Source organism: Panthera leo, chromosome B3, assembly GCF_018350215.1.
Source record: "Panthera leo isolate Ple1 chromosome B3, P.leo_Ple1_pat1.1, whole genome shotgun sequence".
Taxonomy (NCBI): domain Eukaryota; kingdom Metazoa; phylum Chordata; class Mammalia; order Carnivora; family Felidae; genus Panthera; species Panthera leo.
The window spans coordinates 50,152,045-50,178,183 of NC_056684.1; the positions used below are offsets into that span (position 1 = coordinate 50,152,045).

General features: G+C 36.0%; 1 protein-coding gene across 1 annotated transcript in view; it reads right to left on the minus strand.

The window, feature by feature from the left end:
• LOC122222016 (protein unc-13 homolog C-like) overlaps positions 1-26,139 on the minus strand; it is a 117,982-nt gene that overhangs the window by 20,869 nt on the left and 70,974 nt on the right. The gene's annotated exons all lie outside the window — the stretch shown is intronic.

A 26,139-nucleotide genomic window follows, 5' to 3' on the forward strand; every position in this document is an offset into this window, starting at 1 on the left:
CGCTGGAGTTCCGACAGAGGCTTCACTGGGCAAGGAAGGGCTTGGCAGGTAGGACTCTGCACCCACTGCCTCTGATTGAAGAACAGCAATACTGACTTTATCTGCTTTATAACTAGGTTCTAAAGATGTTGTTTCCAAAAACAGTTCTCTTAAAAAAGCATATGAAAACCACTGAGTTTAGGTGTTATTTTTTCCAAGAAAATAATAAGTTAATGTCATTTCCTAGCAAGGTTACACAACTCTTCTATGTTCAACAGATTTGATGTTTATGGAACCCTTGGTACAATGGGAAACTGTTAAGGTATGTGGGAACCTTTCGTTTCTAATATCTACCTCATCATATATAAACAGAAGGATGCTTTTCCAAGTGTCAAGTCAGGAATGAAATACTTATGTTTAATTTACCAACACAGCAATTCTGAAATAAATTCAGGGAGAGAGGGGAAGGTAGAATTCACTCCCTCAAATTTTGCAGTGCGCATCACACCCTGCTCTTTCGGCGTGAAGAAAAAGATTCATCATCAACTGTCTTGGGCAGAACCTTTTGATGCATTTTACCTAGTGATATCCCTGTAAGTAAGCATTATGTGTTAAAAACATGCAATAGGGTGTGAGCTTTCAGAAAGCAACTGTTTAATATGAAATTGCAGGAGAAAGAACTAAGTCATCAGCTTTCCATCCCTGCCCATTAGTTTGGTAATCTCTACTGAAAGTCATTCACGAAGTTAATAAATTCTCTTCAAGGAATCACTAAAAAGGGGGTAATTATATTAAGGCACCAAAGTTCATGAGCAAGAAAATTCACAACAAAACAACTTTGATCTTTGCTCCAGGCTCTGCTTAATGGTCCAGAAAACTAATAATCATTAATTTTCACAAAAGATGTCATATGGCTAGAGCTATAATGTTAAAATAATATTCAATTATATTTTTCTATCAAGTTAAAGCCCTTTTAATCATTTGGAAACCAATTACCACAAAATGCATTATTTTATTCTTGTAAAATCTTCCCTCCTAGTCTTCAAAATACGACAGCAATTTCACTTCCCAGGATACACACTGAGAACACAGAAGTTGATTTTGCATTCAGGTCTCATTTGACCTAACAAATAGAATAATAACATTTTTTTCTACTCCTCCTGGTATGGAATTTTTGCAAAGTACTATTTGCTTCTCGCACAATTTCTGAGATTCATAATTATCTACTAATACTTCTACTTTAAACAGAAGACCTGCAACCATACTTAGAACTGATGTTTATATCAGACCTCTTCTTGATTGCTAATGCCTAAGGAAGAAGGGATAGCCACAAAGCAGAGTGACTTTGATAGGGAAGAGTTGTCACATTCTGTCTTAACAGATATGTCAGGGGGAGAAGGAATATTCACCCAAAGTATCTCCATCCCCATCCCTGCAACTTACAATCCACATTATTTCATGAATCTACCTCTTATCAAGGAGTGCCTGTGCACAGAGCTCATGAGGTATGGATTATGCTGAGTGAAGATTAAATACAAAATTATTTCTCTTAGAAAATATAGTTTGTAAAAGTTTTGTCATTGCTGGCACAGAAGTTGAGATTCTTAACTTTCAGTTTTCTAAATTGTTAGCTGGAGGCTGAGACAGCCATACATGGAAAACATTTTTAATCCTAGGAAACATCTGTCAATACAGAGGTACAGAAGATAGAAAAGGTGTCTGGGGTATCCCCATAAACATATGGAGAGGAGAGTAATCGCACTCCAGGTAAAGAACTGGAGGCTTGCACCCATATTCCAGGTTCTGACTCAGGCCAGGTATCCGAATTCCTCCCAGCCGAATATATAAAAGCAAACCACCCCAGGATCCACATGGAATGCTTCTTCTTCTGAATTTGCTGAGGAGTGTCTCTATCTACAGAGTTACTTAAGTCTGTAGTATTCCCCATATCAGACTCATTCTTCTGTAATCACTAAGTCAAACTAGGAAAAGAAATCCAGCTGACTGTATTTTTACCTCTTCAATCTACTAACCCTAGTTTTTAGTCAAAATGGAAATGGAGAGAAAACAAGTTGCAACTAAGTGAAAGGCAAGCCGCTTTTATCATCAATAATTTTTACCTAGCTTTGAAGGTAAATCTATATTCTAAGGGGGGAAGGAGGAAATTTGGTTTAATTTGAGACCTGATATCAAATCTACTACAGTACTATGACTGTTAATACTAGATAACTTTTTCTTGACCTACATCGTTTGAGATTTTAAATTAAAGGATTTACTAAAACACATTTTTGTAGAAATAACAGAAAAACTATTGTCAAACCATTATCATAAAAAATTTGTTACAGAACCAAAAACCAAAGATGCTTAAAAATCATCTCTGAAGTTTATTCTACTGTCTTACAATGTGTGGGATCATACACACACACACACACACACACACACACACACACACACAGAGTTACAGAAACCATGTTTCTTTTACTTATAGCAGTTTTCAGTAACTTAGTATAAAGGACTAAAATTTCAATCTTCTCAAGACTCAACTCACATCTTCTAATGGGAAGTTTCATTACGAACAACGTTTTGCTCTTTTTATGTAATCCTAGAATGAAAATAAAGAAGCCTTTATGATCTAATCTATTCTCATGTTTCCTTAAAAGTGGACAGCAAAACCATCCCAAAGTAATGGGAATAAGGCTATTTAATATAAAAGCTTGAGAGAAGACTACTTCCCTTAAGTGTTGTATATCACTCTAATACCCTTTAAGTGTTGGGTTCTCATTCTGTAGGCAAGCAGTGCCATTGAAAGCCAATTCTGCTTCAATTCTCAGCCTGTTTCCAAAGTTGGAGTAACACCATAAATTTTAAAGACTGCCTTATTTTACTGCCTCTCTGCAGATCGTGAGCTCCTTCAGAAATGGGAACCAGGTGATCATCTTTATGACCAACTCTACATTCTAACTCCATGCCTGGCACATCCTTATGTGTATCAAGCAATACATGTAAGTATGGCAAGTATGTCAGAAACCAAGTTAAACTGGCTTAGAAATGTTTATATTGATATTTGAATGATTATCATTTAAAATACAAGTTCTTTTTTGTTAAAGCCTTCCCCTACCCTTGTACTAGGTAGTCCTTAGTTTCAGCTTTATTCTGTTCAATTACTGGTATATTACAAAACTAAAAATCCAACAATGGCTTAGGCATTTAATTGTGATATTAGAAGTACTTAAAAAAGGAAACTGTCAAAAATATTAGTCACAATTTTCATACCAATAAAAATAGTCATGTTAGTAAGATATTTGTTAACTTTCTGACTTTTTTCAAAAAATACATATTTTATTTCAACATAGCTAGTTGATGTCTACTGCATACTAACCTGTGAACCTACCTTGGAGAATTTATTCTTCCAGGAATGCAACATCATTCTAAAATTATCTTTCATTATACAGTAAATGAGAAAAAAAAGCAAGGAAAGTAATTTTTTTTAATCTTTTTTTTTTTTTTTTATCTTGCCTGACTGCCACTGTCAGCACCACCCTTGATTGAACATTCTTTACTGTCTAATTGCCGTTAAACACATGTTGGGGTACGTTATCAAAAAACCATGAATGCTGCAACATGAATGTTGCACTCAGAGGCTCCTAACACTCTTCCCTGTCCTTAGAATGTGGGTTCCACTTCCCTTTCCCACTCCCTGAGGCCACTCCAAGGACATAGCCTTCAGATGGTGATGTGGTGTTGAAAACACCTGTATCGTATACATGACTGAGCACAGTTTTTAGGGCCTCTTTATAAACTTTTAAGATTTGAGGGTGGATGTGGGAATCCATTTGTCTTGCTACCACACAAGACAAACCTCCTATGTAAGTTCCTTTTGTTTATTCAAACTCCCACCTACCAATCTGGAGTTGCTTGCCTCTTTCTTCAGTCTCTCCCTGCCCTGAATACAGGGGCCAGTTTCAGATTAAATCAGTGAAGTTCCCAACTGGGTTGCTAACCAATAGCACACAGGCTGATTGAACATTCTGGCCAGCCTAACCCAGAGTCATATGGCAGTTATCTATAAAATGTCTTTTCACAGGATGAATGGAAGAAAAGAATGACTGGAGAATGAAATTTGTTGGGTAAGAAAATACGAGGACATATCACATAAAACAGAAAGGATTAACTTCATTTGTAAGGATAAAGGATGATTTTTCTGTTAAAACTAAGGAAGAGAAAAAATGTGTGTGACATGATGCTTACATGCTACTTTTATTCTAAGAAAGCTCATTACATGCCATTCTGTATGAACTTTCAAATCTCAAACACTTCAGCAGAAAACCTGAAAATATTTTTACTTAATGTATTTTTCAAGGGTTAGAAGAGTTTAGGTGGTCGTTGGAGGTATTTCAAGTTCTTGTTTTAACATTTATTCAGTTCCAAGTGATTTGAGGACCAATAATAATTCATTTTTATAGGAAAGGAAATTATCCACTCTGACAAATCTAAATTCTAGGCTTCAGATCCTGCTCTCAATATATCATCTCCTAGTTCTATAAACATGAATCTCAGAGGTCTCATAATTCTTTCTCATTTCAAATGAAAGGCAAATGCTTCTGAAATGGATTCACTACATTACTTATAACTGCTGAGTCAAGGGAACTGAAAATACTGCTATACCAACAAATAGAATTATTATAGCTCACTACAACTACACTATGAAGGATAACTCAAATGCAATGACTGCGGCATGTGCTAAAGAACAAAGTATCTACCTGGTGATCATCGCTACTTCGGTGAGTCCCAGGCATCTCAAATTCAAGTTTAAAAACAGAACTAATCTATTTTTCTGCTAATGTTACTCCTGCATTCTCTTTGCATAAAAGATGATAATGGATTTCATCCAGTCATGCAAGTCAAAAGCCTTGAAGTCATCCTCAACTTTCTATTCCTTTTATTCCTTTCACCCCCAAATTCAACTAGTCACCGAATCAGGTTGAATCATCTCCTAATTTCCTTTTCACATTCACACTCTTCCACCCAATCTTATCACTGCCATAGTTCAGATTCTCATGATTTCTTCAACAGTCAGTATAGTTTTCCTGCCTCTAGATTTTCTTAACAAACTGGTATATGTGTCTTTTGTCATTTGTAGAAGGTGTTGTTTGATTTAAAGCTCTTTCTTAATCACATGAGGGCTTTATAATACAACACTGAACTTGTGTTTAAAAATGAATTGGCCAAAAACGTGGATCTCTTCTGCCTTTTGTCAATTCACTAAAAGTGACAATAAATGATTAAAACACATAAAACCTTCAGAATGAAAGCAGCAACATGAAAGAAAGCAAAGAAACTAAACTTACCCTGAAAAACCCTTCACAGATTCCAGACTGTAAAGCAACAGGGGTGGGCAAGCAACATAGACCAAGAGAAAGGAGCTGAAAACAAGAGAATAATTGCCCATCCGAATACAGTATTTGGATCCCTAGGTCCTGTTCACCACCATGCACAGTCAAGCTGTCTCTGCCTCAGGAATGAGATTCAAGATTTATCCTCATGAGACATTAAATTTGAGATATATGGATCCAGAAACTCCTGGTAAATTATAGGAATGAGATAAAAACAGGAAACTTATATAAAATCCTATATATGAACTACTGAACTATCAGACTCCCCTGCTCAATCTACTCCTAGAGCCACAAAAGCAGGCATATATTTCTCAGAGCTAGAACCTTTCTCTGGGCAAAGTAAATAGTCTTAGAAAGAAGACTCCACAAAGTGACATTTGCAACACTTTTCAGACACACACACACCAGTGAAAATTCAGCCTTGCCACCATACTACCCTGTATTGTAACCCAGCAGTTATCAAACCCCACCCAAGTAAACAAAGCTTACAGTCATCTTCCAGTGCCTCATTCTTACATATAAGCCAATATAAAATGATTAGGAGGCAATAAAGAACAAACAGTTAATAGAAAAACAGACACGAATAAACCAAAAGAGGAACACAAACAAACCAAAAGAGGAGCACAAATGATCCATAGTCAATATACGGAAAAGGCAGAAAGTATAACTTAAACTGCAAATATAACTTCTTTAGAGAGATAAGCAACTATATGGCATCATAAAATAAAAATAAAATGCTATAAAATGCTATAAAAATAACTATCAGAAAGAACTCTTGTATATTAAAATATGATAGCTTAAACACAACTATTCAATTAAAGTGTTGAGAAATGTAGGTTAGAAAAATTCTCATAAGTCAGAACAGGAAGAAAAAGCCAAGGAAAAGATAAGAAACCTAAAGACCAATTCTAGACGTCCACTCTCAAGTTTAAAAAATTCCTTAGAGAACAAAGAAATTTGTCAACAAAAAATCAATCCAAAAACTTGAAAAAAAAAGTTCCTACAGACAAAAACATTTTCAAATATGAATATGCTCCCTCTCCTCCCCCTTCCCCCAAAAGGTAAAAAAAGTGATTCCAAAAATAGATAGAATCCAGGCAGTATATGAGAAAAATAAAGGGAATTCCCAGGATGGTTGCCAATAGAAATCCTAAGAAGAGTGATCAAACAGAGATGCACAGCAATGAGCCCAGGACCAGTAATATTGATAGTTGTCTAATAGATATAATGGTGCATGTAGGGAAGAAATGATTGAGGCACGGAAATTTAAGCCAATAAATGAACAAGGTGATTGATAACTCTAGGTAAAATGAAAGATGTTCAAGTAAGTAAATTTAATAGAAGGATTCACTTGGGTTTGTGGCAAAAACTATGTTCATATTATAGTAAACATAAATGAGAACTATTTTAATAAAGATGTGAAATATACAGCAATAGGAGGGTGAATAGAGGAGAAATATGTTGAAGAGTTTAATACATATCTACTATAAAATCTATTAGATGGTTACGAATATTGAGAACTATGGGATAGCATTATAAGCCATTATTTTGATACGTGGAAGCCAAGATACTTTTGAGAAGTTGCTATGAAGTAAAGTTCTTAGAAGAAAAGAGAGAAGTAAGGCCTATTGTAATTTCATTAAACATCTTTTAGATCACAGATTAAAACAATACATTCTTGAGCTCTATATTGATGGAGAAGGAGAAAAGTGCCCACATCCTTTCAGGACTCTTGGTCATTTAGGCATAACACAAATTCAGTGGGAGAAGAAAGAGGAAAATCTCCTGGATCTCTGCAGGATTAATTTATTTAAAATAGATAACAGAAAAATACTCAACATGTAAAATTCTTGAAGAAAATGAAGGAAACCCATGTTGATGCCAACAGCTTAGGCAGACCACCCTTCACAAGATGTACCAGAGGAGGCAGAAGAAAGTCCCCAACCTTCCCAAGAAGGTGTAAGCCAGGAAGAAAAAGGAAATGTCAAAGGAGGGCTAACCCAACCTGGTCATGGCTTTGAAGAGGACACTCCCATAAGGCATTTGGACCCTGAAGAAATGATAAGAGGAATAGAGGAGTTGGAAAGGCTTAGAGAAGAGTTAAGAAGAGTAAGAAACAAGTTTGTGATAATGCATTGGAAGCAAAGACATTCACGCAGTCATCCTTATCCTGTGTGCTTTAGGCCTTGATTTTTTTTTTTTTTTGGTCTGATATTAAAATCTGGTCCCTGTTTTCTTTCTGTTAGCATTTTAGCATTTTCTGACGTATCTTTGACCTTCGGTTTGCTTTTAATCATCTGGTGAATTTTTTTTTTTTAGGTGGCTTCCTTGTTACCAGCATCTCACTAGATTTTGTATTTTGACCCATTTTCCCAGTCTGTTTTCCGAATGGAAAGTTTCACACATATGCATGAAAAGATGTTCATTCTACATTGTAAAGTAAAACATAACAGGTTACAAAGCAGTATGTTTATTATCAGCTCACATATGTAGGATTAAATCCTACACTGTGTGTGTACATGCACGTCTGTATACATACATACATACATAAAAATTTAACTACTTATTTCTGTGTGGTATTAGTTTCCTTTTTGCTTATACGTATTTTTTTCATGAATATATGTCACACACACAAAGAGTTAAAGTTCTGTAAGAGCCAAATAATGTGCAACCAGCTTCTAAGGGCAATAGGGGCACCTAAAATCATGATGGAGTAACTATTTAAAAAATGTAAAACTCAAATTACCTCTGGATCTCTTAGCCAGAGGAATAAAACTGACATTACAGGGGGGAAAAGGAATACATTCTCTTAATATGTAATTTTAATGATAAATTAGGTCAATTTTGTTTAATGATGAATTCTTCAACCAGTATTTTTACCTTCCTAACAAATTTCCACCATTTGTGAGCAGAGACAACATCTTACATGTTTCCCATGTAGCTGATATTTCCAGTATTCTTCATTCCTTTGTGTGGATTTCTATTTCTGTCTGGTATGATTTTGCTGCTTCCTGAGAGAGTCCCCTTAACATTTCTTGGAATGAGGTCTGCTAAGATCTTTTATGCTCTAGCCACTTTTAAGATTTTTTTTCAAGAGGTATAAAAAAACTATCTAACTTAAGTGTAATCATAAAAGACCCCAAATAACCAATTCAACCCTGAAAAATAAGATATCAAGCTATTATCATAACGCTAGAGTAATCAAAAAAAGTATGGTACTGGCATAAGCACAAATAGACTAATAGAACAGTATCAAAAACCCAGAAATAAACCCATGCATATATGGTCAATATTAGTTGACCATATACAAGAAGAAAGCCAAGAATACTTAATGGGGAAGACAGTTTCTTCAATAAATGGTGCTGGAAAAATGGGATATTCACATGTAAGACAATGAAACTAGACCCCTATCATATACCACCCACAAAAATGATCTCAAAAGTCATTAAAGACTTAAATGTAAGACCAGAAACCATAAAATATCTAAAATAAAACAAAAGAATAAAGCTCCTTGACATGGTTCTTGCCAAGGCTTTTTTTGGATAGGACACTCAAAGCACAAGTAACCAAATATACATCAAACTGAAAAGCTTTTGCACTAAGAAACTTATCAACAAAATGAAAAGACAACCTAGGGAATGTGAGAAAATATTTGCTAACAATTTATCTGATAAAGGGTTAATATCCAAAATACATTAAAAAAAAACCTCCTACATCTCAATAGCAAAAAAATCCAATCCAATTTAAAAATGGACAAATGGAATCAAGATGATGGAGAGGGAGGATACTGAGCTCACAGGGACACACTAAAACCTAAAATTACACATAGAACTAGCTCTGAGAACAAATGAAGACTAGCAAAACAGATTAAACACAATTAAGGATATAAAGAAAACGTCACACTGAAACGGGCAGAAGGGGCAAAGACAGTTTTGCCAGGACCCATACCTCTGGTGTGACAACCTACTATGAAGTTTGAAAGTCAAAAGTAGTAAAAATCATCCAGATGTATAATAGTTAAGGGATGCACACAATAATATATAAAATATGACAACAAAATTGTAAAGCATGGCAGGGGGGTGGTAAAAACAGTGCTTTTAGAATGCACTTTGACTTAAGCAACCATCAACTTGTAATAGACTGCTATATATAGGATATTACATATAAACCTCACGATGACCGCAAACCAAATACCAGTAATAAATACACAAAAACATGAAGAGAAAGGAGTACAAAAATAACAATATGTCACTAAATTATGAGAGGAGAGAAAGAAACAGAACTACAAAAACAATCAGGACATAATCAACAAAATGGCATTAAGTATGTATCTATTAATAACTACTTTAGATGGAAATGGACTAAATGTTCCCATCAAAAGACACAGAGTAGCTTAATTATAAAAAAAAAAAAAAAAAAGACCCATTTATGCTGCCTAAAAGAGATTCACTTCAGATCTAAGGACACATACAGAATGAAAGTAAAGATATGAAAAAAAGTTATGGAAACCAAAAGAAAGCTGAAGCAGTTATACACATGACAGAACAGACTTTAAAACAAAGACTAATGGGGCGCCTGGGTGGCTTGGTCGGTTAAGCGTCGGGCTTCAGCTCAGGTCATGATCTTATGGTCCGTGAGTTCGAGCCCCGCATCGGGCTCTGTGCTGACAGCTCAGAGCCTGGAGCCTGTTTCAGATTCTGTGTCTCCCTCTCTCTCTGACCCTCCCCCGTTCATGCTCTGTCTCTCTCTGTCTCAAAAATAAATAAACGTTAAAAAAATAAAAAATAAAAAAAAATAAAACAAAGACTAATAAGAAACAAGAAGTGCATTACTAATGATCAATCAATCCAAGAAGATATAACACACAATTATCTATGTACACAACATAGGAAAATATAAATACATAAAGAAAATATTCACATAAGGAGAAATGGACAGGGACACCTGGGTGGCTCAGTCAGCTGAGTGTCCAACTTTGGCTCGGGTCATGATCTCACAGTAAGTGGGTTCAAGTCCTGCACCAGGCTCTGTGCTAACAGTTCAGAGCCTGGAGCATGCTTCAGAATCTCTCTCCCTCTCATTTTGCCCCTCACCTGCTCATGCTCTGTCTCTCTCAAAAATTAATAAACGTTAAATTAAAAAAAAAAGAGAGAGAGAAATGGGCAGTAAAGAATAGTTGGGGACTTTAGCACCTACTTCCACCAATGGATAGATCATCCAGACATAAAATCAGTAAACAGTGGACTTCAATGACACAGTAAACTAGATGGACTCAATATGTACAGAACATTGCATCCAAAAACAGCAGGATACACATTCTTTCAAGTGTACATGTGACATTCTCCAGGATAGATCATGTTAGGCCACAGAAGAGATCTTGATAAATTGAAGAAAACTAAACTCACATCAGGCATCTTTTCTGACTATAATGATATGAAAGTAGGAGTCTCTTACAAGAAAAATAAAAGCTAGGAAACTCATGAAGGATAAACAACATACTATGAAACACCCACTAAGTCAAAGACATCAAACATTAAATCAAAAATACTGAGACAAATGAAAATGAGAACACAACTGTCCAAAATCTATGGGACTCAGCAAAAGTAGTTTTAAGAGCTTATAGTGTTACACACGATTACCTCAAGAAACAAGAAAAATCTCAATCTACTGTTACACCTTAAGGAACCAGAAAAAGAGCAAAAAAATCTGAAGTTAGTAAAAGAAAATAACAAAGATCAGATCAGAAATGAAATAGAGACTAAAAGAAAATGCAAGTATCAATAAAACAAAAAGAGGTTTTTACTTTTGAAAACAAAATTGACAAACTTATAGCCAGACTCATCAAAATAAGAAAGGTCTCAAATTAATAAAATCAAAACTGAAAAAATTTAAAACTGATACCACAGAAATACAAAGGGTAATAAAGTACTACTACAATTGTATGTCAACCAATGGGACAACCTAGAAGCGAATAAATTCCTAGAAACATATGGTCTTCCAAGAACGAATCAAAAACAGAGTCTGAACAAAATGATTAATAATAAAATTGAATCAGTAATCCAAAAACTACCAGAAGTCCAGGACCAGGTGGCTTCATAGATACATTTTTTAAACAATTAACATATATACTTCTTAAACTATTCCAAAAATGTCAAGAGGAATTAACACTTCTAAACTCATTCTATGAGATGAGCATTACCCTGATACCAAAACCAGACAAAGACACCATAAGGAAGAAAAAAGAAAATAAAGAAAATTATAGGCCAATACATCTTATGAACACTAATGTAAAAATCTTCAAGATATTAGCAAACTAAATTCAAAAATACATTAAAAGAATCATACACCATGATCAAGTGGGACTTATTCCAGGGATGCAAAGATGGTTCGATATCTAGAAGTCAATCAATAAGATATACCACATTAACAAAGAGGAAGATTAATATCATTGTGTCAACAGATGCAGAAAAAATCCGTTAAAATTTCACATCCATTTATGCTAAAAAGGAATACCCAGAAATAAATTTAAGGAGGTACAAGTTCTGAAAACTATAAGACAGTGATGAAAGATTGAAGACAACTCAAATAAACAGTTGGATATACCATGTTCATAGGTTACAAGATCATTAAAATTTCCATACTACCCAAAGCAATCTAAAGACTCATACATTCCCTATCAAAATACCAATGGCATTTTCCACAGAACCAGAATAATTCTAAGATTTGTATAAAGCCCCAACAGGTCCTGAATAGCAAAGTAATCTTGAAAAAGAAGAACAAAGCTGAAGGTGTCATGCTCCCTGATTTCAAACCCTAATACAAAATACAGTAATCAAAACAGTATGGTAGTGACACAAAAATAGACACACAGACCAATAAAGCAAAAGAAAAAGCCCTGAAAGAAACCTATGCTTATACGGTCAATTAATCTTTATAAAGGAAGAACATAAAAAAGAAGGAAAGCTTACCATTAACAACAACATAGTGTAGTGCTAAGTAAAATAGGTCAGAACAAGATAAATGTGTTATGACTTGACTTGTGTGTGGAATCTACAAAAGAAACAAACCAAACCTTAAATATACTCATAAATACAAAAAATAATCTGGTGGTTGCCAAAAGGGAGGGTGGTGGAAGTCTGAGAAAAATAGGAGAAAGGGATTAAAAGGTACAAAATTCCAGTTATAAAATAAAAGGAACATAAGGAATTTAGTTAATATATAACAACTATGTATGTTGACAAATGGTAACTAGATTTACCCTGGTAAATAATTCATAATGTATATAAATGTTGAATTTCTATTCTTTACACCTGAAATACAGTTATTGTGTATGTCAACTATACTTAAGAAAAAAAGATTAAAGGACCTGAAAAGATTTTTTTTCCAAAGACGATATACAGATGGCTAACAGGTACATCAAGAGGTGTTCAACATCACTAACCATTAGGGAAATGCAAATCAAAATCCTAACGAGGTATTACCTCACATCTGTTATAATGGATAACAAAAAGATAAGAGATAGCCAACACCGGTGACAATATGGAGGAAGAAGAACCCTTGTGTACTGTTGGGAAGGGATGTAAATTTGAACAGCCACCATGGAAAACATACGGAAGTTACTCAAAAAATAAAAATAGAGCTACCATATGACCTAGAAATTTCACTCCTGGGAATATTTCCAAAGGAAATGGAAATACTATGTTGAAAAGGTATCTGTACCCCCATATTCACAGCAGCATTACTTCCTATAGCCAAGACATGGAAACAACACACACACATACACACATGTATATATACACATACATACATACACACATACACACACACGTGTGTGTGTGTGTCTGTCCTGTCATTTGTGACAACATAGATGGACTTTGAGGGCATTATGCCAAGTCAAATAGGTCAGAGAAAGACAAATACTCTATGGTCTCACTTATCTGTGGAACCTAAAAAACAAACCCAAACTCGTAGAAAAAGAGATCACATTTGCAGTTACCAGAGGGGAAACTGGATGCAGGTGGTCACAAGGTACAAGCTTTCAGTTTTAAGATAAGTAAGTACAAGGGGTGTAATATATAATGATGACTATAGTTAACACCACTATACGGTAAGTTATTAAGAGGAAACCCTACGAGCTCTTTTTTTGTACATACATGAAATCCTGGATGTTAACTTATCATGGTATTTCACACTGTATAAAAGCTGTTATTATGCTATACATCTTAAACACATACAGTGCTATATATCAGTTTTATCTCAAAAACTTTTCAAGAAATCAAAAATATTAACTTAGGAAAAATGAAATCTTTATAGTTATACTATGCAAGAATGGGAAGTGTCTTTTTCTTCAAAATGCTTTCTTGTTCAAAAATTCTTTTGTGTCTGTCAGGAGTATCAAACTACATTTTCAAATTTATTTTCAATTATCTTACGGACTGTATGAGCTTTTAGTAATAACATGCCAAGTGGAGATAATCTACACCATATTCTTTGCAGAAAAAAGAACAGTATCTTAAATGCTAATATGACCCAAAAACCTGCAGCCTGACTGACCAATGCCTTTGATGAAATTTTATCAATGTCAGCTGTAGAGAGATGCCTTGGGCAGCCAGAAAATGCCAGAAATACAGGATTATTTTCTTTCTTGGATCTTTCTCTTAGGGCTCTGCAGGGAGTCAGATCTTTCCCACCTAAACCATGAAATTTCTTGAAAGGGAAACCGCTTATCTCTTCTTGAAGAGGGGGAGAGGGAGGCTGATATAAGCAGTGGAGTAAATGATCTGACACAAAAATCTTTCAGGATAGAGTGGAGAAGAAAAAAGTGTAAGTTCTGTAGCCCTTGCAATGGAATAATCAGACACTAGATACACTGCAGAAAATTCACACATATACATCCAACCTTTCTGCTCTCACGCACATACAGAGTACAGAGGATGACAGAAAAGAATTAATCAAGACACAGAACAAGTAGAACAAAGACCCTGGCACAGCCACCCTTGTTAGGTATCTTTAAGCAAGCCCCCTGTAAGTGAAGGGTGGTGTTTTAAGCCCAAAACACCTGAATATATAGAATTCTAATTAGTTGTAATGTTTATTTAGAAGATTTTGTCCATTGCTGATACTTAAGTTATTTTGAGAATATTGTTTACTACAAGTACCAGATTGAGAATCTAAAATGGTTATATGAAAAAAAAAATGCAAATTTGGTTAGCTCCTACTGTCCATTAGCTCTTGGTTTAGGAACAGACATCTCATCTATCTACACCCATTCTACCTTCTCTTTGGCTGATACTCCTGATGGACAATGGAGTGCCTCCAACCTCACCTGCAAGTGAGGCATGGTTAGATTCAGGTGAGCTCAGCAGGTCTAGATACCAAGTTCTGAAATTTATACTGTATAAAACTTGCATAAAGACCACCAGGCTGAACTCACTTCTAGATCCAAGTCAGCTCCCAATTTACTCTGTGACACAGGATAAACCCTTGATGTGTCTTGTTTTACCTTTTTGATCTGTCAAATAAAAATGATGACATTTGGGAGCACCTGGGTGGCTCAGTTAGGTGTCTCACTCCTGATTTCATCTCAGGTCTTGATCTCACTATTGTGAGATCCAGCCCTCATTGGGCTCCACTCTCAGCACGGAGCCTGCTTTAGATGCTCTCTCTCCCTTTCTCTCTGCCCCAACCCCGCTGGTGTGCTTTCTAAGAAAGAAGAGAGAGAGAAAGAACGAGAGAAAGAGAGAGAGAGAACGAGAGAAAGAGAGAGAGAGAACGAGAGAAAGAGAGAGAGAGAAAGAGAGAGAGAGAGAGAGAGAAAGAGAAAGAAAATATTAACACCTGTGCTACCTACTCTACTAGCATTGAATAAAGTGAGACAACATGAAAATACATCAGAGAATTCAAAGCACTATATATACACGGGACTCCAGAATGGGTTGGTGCACTCTCTGTTCCAGCATTTTCCAGTCTTAATTAGGAAGAGTAGGAACAATTAGATAGCTTTCAAACATATTTGTCATGGACCGAAAATACTCTTTTAGTGGCTGAGTCACTATTCTGACCATGGCTATATGTATGTTAGACCATTTTTAAACATCTAAAAAAATAAAAAACAAAACTGTTCTACCAGTTGAACAGACTTCCAAGTCCCCATAAATCTGGCAAAGAGACTTCAGAATGAGGCCATCCCCACAGTGCTGGCAGAGGAGGCTGAGATGAAGAAAGAGGTTGAGTCAGAGGGAAAAAGTTAGTGTTACTCTGGAAAGGAACCTGTAGGCTCAGAAAAATAGTGTGTTATATTTAACTAAAGAACCAATATAATTAAAGACCTCATGTTTATATCTGTCCCTTTTAGGACCTATCTGTTGGGAGTTCATGGCCATAAATATTATCTTTTGAGTAACTCAATACGTGGAAGTATGTTGCAACACAGAGATCTGCGAAATACATCAACACAAAAGTCTAAAGTGAAATCTCAGGCAGATTCAATAATTCAGCGGGCCACACTGCAGCTAACACCACCACCACCACCGCTCACACCAGGAACTCTGCCCCGGCCATATCTCTTGGTCTGAGATTGATTTCAGGTAAACAGAGCCCAGGAGAAATTGCAGAGATGGGATATGGGTCTTTACAGGACCAGAGCCTCCCATTTCAGGACCCTTTTCCAAACTAGGGAAGGTGTCCCTTTTCCTACTCTATCAGTATTGGAACAGCTTTTACCTCAGTCACTTACACATTACTATGAATCCATTTGGGGTCAGTGATCTTTTCCTTTGTATTTTAATTCCAACCTTCTAAATATAGAAGTGAAAGGTCTTATTTCCTATAAAGACAATTTCAGTCATCAGCAAATGGGTGTGGGGGTCATGTCCGATTGCCCTTGAATCTCACCACTCCTGATGGGGAGGCAGTCCCCCAGAGGGAACTAAAAGTAATCATTTAGGTACTTGAGGGTCATTTCAGGGTATGCAGGTAGAGAGGAGGGGCTTTAATGCCTGCCCCAAGGGCTTGCCACCTTACCTGCTCCCCCTCCTGGAGTTGCCAAGGCTTCATCCACGTAGCTCTTGGGACAACACAGGCTCCAATCCTCTTCCTGCCAGCCAGCCTGTTCACCACCTCCTCTGTGCTGTTCTAGGCTCCTCAACTCATCTCCAGCCTCCACTTCCTTTCCCCCAATTCTCTCCCAAGGTCTCAGAGCCCATTCTCACCTCCCTCCTCAGGGCCCCCTGGCCTGTTTCAGCTTCTCCACCAACCCCCACTTCATCATGGACTTTCTAGAGCTTTCCCCAATCAGCAGTTACAGTTGCTGGGGCTGGAGTGCCACTGCGGCGTTAGCCTGACAGCACCTGGATGCTAAAGTGAAGAAGACTGGGGAGGGGGAAGCACAGATAGGGTCTCAGATGGGAGGGAGCAAATTGAAATCTGGCCTGGCACAGGGAAAATTGGGAGCCTGATCATCAACAGGCATCAGGCTACAGGTGTGTGCAATGATGTGCATGTGGGTGGGTAGGCAGGGGGCGTGGGCGGGGCAGGTTTGCATGAAAAGAGAAGCTGTTGGCAATGATTACAGGTCATGGATACCTAACAAAGAAGGAAGAAAGATATAAAACTTGGTTGGCTAGAAAAACACTACCTATTATATGGTTTATAATCTTCCCCAAATCACCACATACTCTATTAAATAAAAAATACAATAAAATTAACTTGTAAAACATTTCTCATTTTTTTGAACAATTTGCTTATGATGTGCCTTGATGTAGCTTTCTTCATGTTTCCCGTGCTTTGCCAAAAAGGGAACATTCTTGACAGATATTTAAATTTTTAAATCCCTTTGTTTCTTTATGGAAAAGATCATGAATACTTGTCCATGTCCTTTCTTGAATTTCTTCTGATGGTGCTTTGTCCATCAGAATTCTCCCCCAACTTAACGCTGAGGACACATAGGGTCCCTTTTCCTTTGTTCTATGCCGTTAGAATCCCAGAGTTGAAAGAGTTTTTTCAATGATTTATTTGCTAATCTTTTCAGGTGTCCTGATGAGAGGACAGTTTGTCAACTATACCTCTGACAGCAATAATTGACATAAATGAATATCCATTTTCCATTATCCCATTTATCCTATTTGTACTTATTGAATGATGATTCTGTGAAAGGGACCATGAAAAATTTCAGGTGTTAAGGCTCAATTTATTACAAAGCAAAAGATGAGTTATTGTTTATTGGCACATATCTCAATGAGATTATTCTCAGGCAGGCAGGAAGATTAAGAAGTTCCTCCTCTATTACAATGCATTTGAAAGCTCAGTCCTATAAAATGATAAAAATAGCAGCTACTAATTATTAAGCATTTACTCTATAGCAGAGTGCAGGGCAAAGTTGAATCTACTTTTTTTATAAACGTCTTTAATTTTTATAAAGACCTTAAAGGAATTATCTCAATACCTTTAATAAGAAACCTGACCTCTCCGGATCATATAGCTAGTAAAGAGCAAAGTCGAGATTCTAGAAATATCTCATTCCAAAGCCTTTCTTATTTCATTTAAAGTTTTACATAATATAAAAGAAATCATCCTTTAGTCGTTCAAAATTAGTTGAGCCACAACTGTCGTTACCTCAGCAAGTAGTTAAATCACCTACAAATAATGTTTCTTTTTGCTTCTCAGCAAAGGTTTGGATATAATATCCTGAATTTAGTTTTTATAAGGAGGAAAAAAATAATGTTTTGTTATACATCTATGACATAGAAGATAGCATTTCACATTTATTATCTCATTTATTTCTTCCCAGACTTTATAAGCTGAGTATTATTATCTTCATGTACAGATGGGAAACACAAGTTCAAATAAGTGATTCCCCATTAACCTTAAGTTGCAAAGTTTGTGTCTGAAGAAGATGCAAGTAATTACAATGTCAGTGTTCTTTCAACTACATTCCACTGTGTGCTACTGAAGCAAAGACACAGTCTGAATGATGCGAAGAGGATAACAGTTCTTAGGATGTAACTTAACCAGTACCACCTCCTGACATTTATCCACTGAAGTGTAATTATGTCTTTCGCTTTTTAGTTAATTTTAAAGTGCTGATGGGAGTCGTCATTTTTAGTTACCCGAATTCTGAAACCCATACCCTGCATCTTAAGACAGGTATCATTGGCCCCATCACTTATTGGATACCTTACCTCACCTCGACATACACAAAAATCTAGATCCAAAATGGACTTCCTCGAGGAGACCAAAGTCATATTATCATAAATCAGGGAAAATATAAAGAGCATGTAGAGTTATTGTACAAAAAGGGCAACAGAGAGTAAAGGAAATCAAATCAAATCAAATCAAAATATCCATGGTTTTCTTCATTGAATTTGAGCAGATTCTCAAAATTCTATGAAAAACCAAAGGGCTAAAAAGTATCTGACAAAGCAACAAAAACTGTAAGAAATATTACTTCATGTAATAGTTAAGACAAAGTAATTAAGATTGTGGATTTGGTTTAGAGACAAACAATAACCAATGGAACAGAAGAGATAGCTCCAATAGACCCTGCATAGACCTATAAGGTAGAAGACAGAGAGAGCCTCACAAATCAGTGGGGGAAAGAATGAAGATTAAATAAACTATGCTGAGATAATTATATACACATATGAAAAAAAAATAGAGTTTCCATCTCATGTTATTCCTTTCAATTTTTAGAAAAATTGGAGAAGTATAAACATTAAAATTCTAAAACTTTTAGAAGAAATTTTAACTGATTATATGACCTTAGGGTAGGGATAAATTTCTTCAACAAAACCCCCAAAACACAGCCTATAAAGAAGTTAAATTATACTACACTAAATGTAAAACTTTGTAAAAGTCACCCAAAAAGGGTGGAAGAAAATGCCACAATCTGAGAGAAGATATAATTAGTCAATTTAAATGACAAAGGATTCTAAATTCAAGGTATATGAAGAATTTCTTCAACTCAGATAAAAGGACTAGTCTGTAGCCTGTTAGAAAAAGGACAAAACATATGAATTAATAATTCGATAAAATTGGCAGAAGAAAATTATATAAAAAGTCATCAGGGATATTGTATCTACCTATAAATTTTCATACACTGCCAGTGAAGTGTAACAGGGTAAAATAATTTTAGGGTGCAATTTGACAATATCAGGCTAGGTAGAAGAGGTGAATTTCCATGACTGAACAGTCACATTCTTCCATGTATTCCTTAAAGGCTCTCTTTAATGGAGACATGCATAAGAATGTTTATAGAATACATACACACGTAGTAAAAAAAAAAAAATTAAAGAAACATAAGGAACTGATAAGCATCAGATACAGAATAATGGTTGCTTACCAGAAGGAAAAGGATCAAAGTGGATGGAGAGACACACACACAGGGTTCAATTCTATTTGCTGTTATTTCATTGCTTAAACTGGGCAGTGAGTACATGGATACTCATTACAGTATTCTTTTATGTTTTTATGTCTGATTTTCACATTAGAATAGTTTGTAATATTTTTAAATTATACAACCCTAAATTAGAGGAAATATAATAAAGAGGGAGAGGTTTGTCATATAAAAGTGGCAAGTTCTTGGGCAATGTCCTTTAATGTCCCTGAGTTTTTGTTTTTACTCTACAAAAGATACTATGTTTCAAATAAGACAGTAGATACAATCATAAATATAAAATGTTCTCTACCTAAGTACCAGGTACGGCTTTTTCTTGGAAGAAACCTTATTCACTTTGGTCAGGAAACAGAGTTGGCTTTGGGTCTGAAAAGGTAAGATGTCGGCTTTGAAAGGGACTAAATATTAAAGCGATGAAATTATGCTATGTTCAGTTAAGCTGGTGCACCCATAGGGCAAAGTATGTGTCAGGGGTGGGGATATATGTGCACAAGTGCATGTGTATGTCTCCATGTGAATGTGTTAAATTAGTGTGTGTCTGTGTGTGTGTGAGTGAGTCATCAGATAGTCATCATGGATGAACCCCAGGTCTGGGACAGGCATGAAACAATCACTGCTAAACAAAACACTGGTGGAAGGAAGGTCTTCCTCAGACTGGTACCTTGAGAAACTGCCAGACCATGCACTTAAGTCACAGAACACAGCATCTGCCTTCCTTCCAGAACAACAGGTGGCATGGCTAGGAGAATGGATGTGCTAAAACCATCAACAGGCTTCCAACAAGATACTAGTAGTGCATCTGGCCAAGGGATCACTTATTTCCAGTAGTGACCAAATACTACGGCAACAATAGCAGCAGAGAATACTGTTCTTCGGGAAAACCAGATTTTTTTTCCCATGACGCAAAATCACCAAGACTGAATGAACACTCCTGTGATTCTTGTTCTAAGTATATGAAGAGAGTAAGGTAGAGACATGTGGAGAAGGCAAGATATGTTCTTAACAGAAGGGGCAATCAGAAGTATTGAATTTAAACATTGAATTTAAACAATGAAAACGATGTGCCTTTATTTAATGTTCCAAGCTGAGAAAGTAGAGGATATTAGATATACACAGAAAATGTATTATAGTTAACACACAATGTTACAAGTGTATAACATAGTGACTGGTTCAATAAATCTGTATGTTCTGCTGTGCTCACCACAAGTGTAGCTATCATCTGTCACCATAACATCACCATATCATTCATTATAAGTCCTATGTTGTGCCTTTTATTTCCATCACTTATTCATTCCTTAATTGGAAGCCTGTATTTCCTATTCCCCTTCACCCGATTTACCCATACCCCACCCTTCGTTTGTTCTCTGTATTTATAGATCTGATTCTTTTTTTTGTTTATTCATTTGTTTTTTTAGATCCCACATATGAGTGAAGTCATATTTATTTGTCTTTTTCTGAATGACTTATTTAACTTAGCATAATACCCTCTGGGTCCATCCATGTTGTCATAAATGGAAAGACCTTTTCATGGCTATGTAATATTCCATCACATATTCTTTATCCATTTATATATCAGTGGACATAGATAGCTTCTATATTTGGCTATTGTAAATAATGCTGCAATAGACACGGAGGTTCACTTATCTTTTTAAAGTAGTGTTTACATTTTCTTTGGGTAGATATCCAGTAGATTTATTGGATCATATGGTGTTTCTATTTATAATTATTTGAGGAACCTCAGTATCATTTTCCACTGTGGCTGTACCAACTTACATTCCCGCGAATAGTACATAGGTGTTTCTTTTTCCCCTATCCTTGCTAGAACTTGTTATCTCTTGCCTTTTTTTGATAGCTATTCTCACAGGTGTGAGGTGAGATCTTATTGTGGTTTTGACTTGCATTTCCCTAAAGATGAGTGATGGTGAGTGACTTTTCATTTGTCTGTTTGGTCAACTACAGGTCTTCTTTGGGAAAATGTCTATTCAGGTCCCCTATACATTTTTTAATCAGATCATATGTTTTCTTTTTTTTTCTTAATATTTTATTTTTAAGTAATCTCTACGCCCAGTCTGGGGCCCAAACTCACAACCCTGAGACCAAGAGCCACATGTTCCACCAACTGAGCCAGCCAGGTGCCCCTCTTTTTTTAAGTTCTTTTTATAGCATTGTATGTCAACTATACTCAAATAAGTAAAATATGAAATATAAAGCAACCTGTATCTATAAAATAGATTAAATTAAAACATAAAAATGTATTCCTAAATATTATAATACTATTTTAAATGTTTTTGAAGTTTACTTTCTAGTTATTTGTTTCTACTATATAGAAATAAAATTGGTTTTCGTATGTTGGCCTTATATTCTGAGGCCATATTATCTTCACTTATTAGTTTAAATTATTTTAATTGGTTGTATAGGATTTCCAACATACATTATTGTGTCTTCTTTAAATAAAGACAATGTTGCTTCAGTCTTTCTGAAAAAAGAAACAAAAAGGTACCTAAAATTTTTTTAAGTATTCGTTTTGCTCTCGCACTCACAAAAGGAGGTTAGTGTCTTTCTTCATGGCAGCATATTCAGAGGTGTGCAGACATGCTTCAAGAGGTAACAGAAAGCAAGCGGGCGAGTAATGGCTCTGTGCATCATGAGGGTGATGTATAAGAGCAAGTTCCACAATAGCACTCAAGTTTTCAACTTGAAAATTCTTCAGCCAGAACATGAGGCTCTCAAGGTACTTCTGGACACCCTTTGACATCTTCTTTGAAAGTTGGAAAACTGAGTTTTAATAAAAATACTATATAATAACACAAACTTTATTAGAACTTGGTCTCTAATTTCCAAAGAATTATTTAAGAAGGATCTGGTAAAAGTTTATATGTATTCCATATATATGTGGAAGGAAGAACACTGGACTCCAAGCCATAAAATTTCGGAATCACTTCATTCATTTCTTTATTTCCATAATTTACATAAATTTGCTTAACCTGAGTCTTGACTATCTCACCTATTCATATGGATATTAAAATTCCATGTCTTAGAGTGGCACCTGGGTGGCTCAGTCAGTTGTGTCCGACTTCAGCTCAGGCCATGATTTCAAGGTTTGTGAGCTCAAGCCCCACGTCAAGCTCTGTGCTGAGAGCTCAGAGCCTGGAGCCTGCTTCAGATTCTGTGTCTCCCTCTCTCTCTGCACCACCCCCCCCCCCCCACTCTCACTCTGTTTCTCACTCTCTCTGAAAAATAAATAAACATTAAAATTGTTTTTAATTCCATGTCTTAGATACCTCACACAGGACGCTATGGGCATCAGATGAGATATGCACAAAAATTCCGTAATGCAAAAGTACTAAGCAAAGGTAGGTGGTTTAGTAACTTAACCGATTCACTCTACCAGCAGTTTTCAAATTCTGTTCTTTGGTTCCCTAGCTTACCAAGAAGTATAATAGTTGGGAAGAGACTGAGGAGGAACAAATGGCAAGGAATCCATGTTGCACCTGCACTTGATCTCAAGGAATTCTACTTTTTTTTTTAAATGTTTATTTTTGAGAGAGAGAGAGTCAGAGTGTGAGTGGCAGAGGAGCAGAGAGAGAGGGAGACATAGAATTCGAAGCAGGCTCCAGGCTCTGAGCCATCAGCACAGAGCCCGATGTGGGGCTCGAACTCACGAACCGTGAGATCATGACCTGAGCCGAAGTCGGACGCTCAACCGACTGAGCCACCCAGGTGCCCCAAGGAACTCTACTTTTATCTTGTCTAGAATTATGAATAAGCTTTTAGTTATGTTTAGTTTTACCACATTTAGTAAAAATTATAAGTTATTCTGCTTTAAAAGTATTTATGAAGTATAACCTTAAAAATGGGGAAAGGAATAGGGGACTCTCAGACAACAGGGATGAGAGGGAAAAAACTCTATTCTGATACAACAACATGGCAAAGAAAGGCAGTAAAGATAATAAGTAATAGTGAATCAGGAAACTGGGATTCTATTTTACTCCTATACTACCAGCCAAGTGTATGACCTTAAGCAAATCATTTAACCTGTACAAACCACCGTTTCCATATATGTAACATGAAGGAAGTATTCTCTAGTTACAATATTGTAAAATTTAGTATATATAAAATAAAATATACCAATAAATTTCTCTTTAAATAATTATTAAATTCAAAGACTGAAGCCTTTTCAGAAATTTTGGCAGTAATATGAATTCTGAAGAAGTAATATAAAAGTTTCTTATTTAGCTCAGTTTCATAAATACTGAAGGCCAACTATGGTGTAGGCACTATGATAGCAGTAGGAATACAAATAATACATAACTAAATCCTGTATGTTTCCATCAAATTAACCAGGGGAAACACCATTCAACCCACTGAAATTAAAATTTGGCTTTTCACAATGGCAAAGCACCCTCAAGAGGCAAAATTGTTACAACCCTGAACTGAGAATCAAAAGTCCCTAGTGTTTTATCTAATTCTATTATTCACTGCCTTTCAGCAGACTGTTTATAGTATTTTAGGTCTTGGTATTGACCCATACTGATTATACTAAGTACAGTGGACAATTGTTGGAAAGCTTAAAACAAAGGAGTGACGTGGTTTGATTTTTGCATTTAAAACAGGTAAGTGTTGTCTCTGCCTATGACAGAGTAGCTAATATCAGATTAACACACTCCCCAGGAACAAATATAAAATCTGGGTTTTAAAAAATGAAGAGCTTCATGAAGGCATTAGAAAATGACCAAAATGTTGGGATTCAAGGGAACAAGAGTCCAAACAAAAGGAGAAACATCATAAGAAGCCCAAAATTCTAAATGCAATTTCCTCTAGCGGCATCTGCCAATTTATGAGTTGCACATCTGTGAGCGACACACCAAGAAACCAAACAGAAAGCTACTGCAAAGAGACTAAAAAGCTAAGCAGATATTAGCCTTCCTGTGGTCCTGGGTAGATAAAAATTAAAATTCGGGACCTTTCAAAAGAAGGGAATTTGTGAGTGTCCCCTCAACGTTCATATGTCAAACCCTATTCCCCAATGTTCTGGTATTAGGGGATGGAGTTATTGGAAGGTAATTGGGATTAGATGAGGTCATAAGGGTGGAGCCCTATAGATGAGATTGATGTCTTCATAAAAGTCAAGAAACAATTTGCTTCTGCTCTTTGCTTTCCATCATGTGGGGACAGAAAAAAAAAATGGTCATCTACGAACCAGGAAATATACCCCCTTCACAGACACCAAAAATGTCAGTGTCCTGATCTTGGGCTTCTACCCTCCTGAAATTTGGGAAATGAATGTTTGTTGTTTAATCACCTAGTCTACAGTAATTTGTTATAGCAGCCCAATCTTACTAAGTCAACTGCTAAGAGCCCCAGGCTTTCTACTGAAATCCCTGAAGAAATCTACTCTTATAAACAGAGTAAAGTTGGAAATAGACCAATTTCTATTACAGCCAAATTACCTGAGCCTACTTTAATTGTTTTCTGGAAAAAAATGGATTATTGGTAGACAAAGATAAGATCTAGAACCTGTACAGTCTTTCATACATAGTAACAATGCTTCCATCAAAAACAACCAAACATGTCAGGAGACATGACCAAATAACTAAAAATCAAGAAAAAACAAAAACAAAACAACAGGAACAAATCAACAGGCTATTCAAGTACTGGAGTTATCAAAATGATTTTTTAAAAAACATAATAAATATGTTCAAAGAAATACATGATGAGATGGAGAATTTCACAATAAAACATGAATCTATATTAAATTAAATGAAACCCTACAATTAAAAATTACAGGTGACTTTAACAACAGATATAAGCATTTGGAGTGCTAATAATGTTCTATTTTTAATTTTTTAAAAGTTTATTTGAGAGAGAGAAAGCAGAGGAGGGGCAGAGAGAGAGAGAGAGGGAGAGAAAGAATCCAAAGAAGGCTCCACACTGTCAAAGCAGAGCCTGACACAAGACTCAATCCCACAAACTGTGGCAACATGACTTTAGCTGGACCAACAGTCAACCACTTCACCAACCAAGCCACCCAGGTACCGGAAAATGTTCTATTTTCAATCTGAATGCTAATTGTTTGAATGTGCACTTAATGTGTACACACTTTATGCATATCATGTTATATTGTAATAATGTATTTTTAGCTTATTCCTCTTGCTGTGTGGAAAAGGGACTTGGAGGTGGTGATGAGAGGGACAGACAAAAGTAAAATCAGGGAGACTAGTTTAAAAGATACATAGTTAGTCCCTAAAAGAGATGATGGCATGGATTCAGCAGTAGTGATGGAGAAAGTGACTGCTAATGGATTTTCAAGTTTTGAGACTTTTCTCGTATTTGGTTTTTGGCCCGTTAAGTTTCAGATATCTGTGAAATATCTGC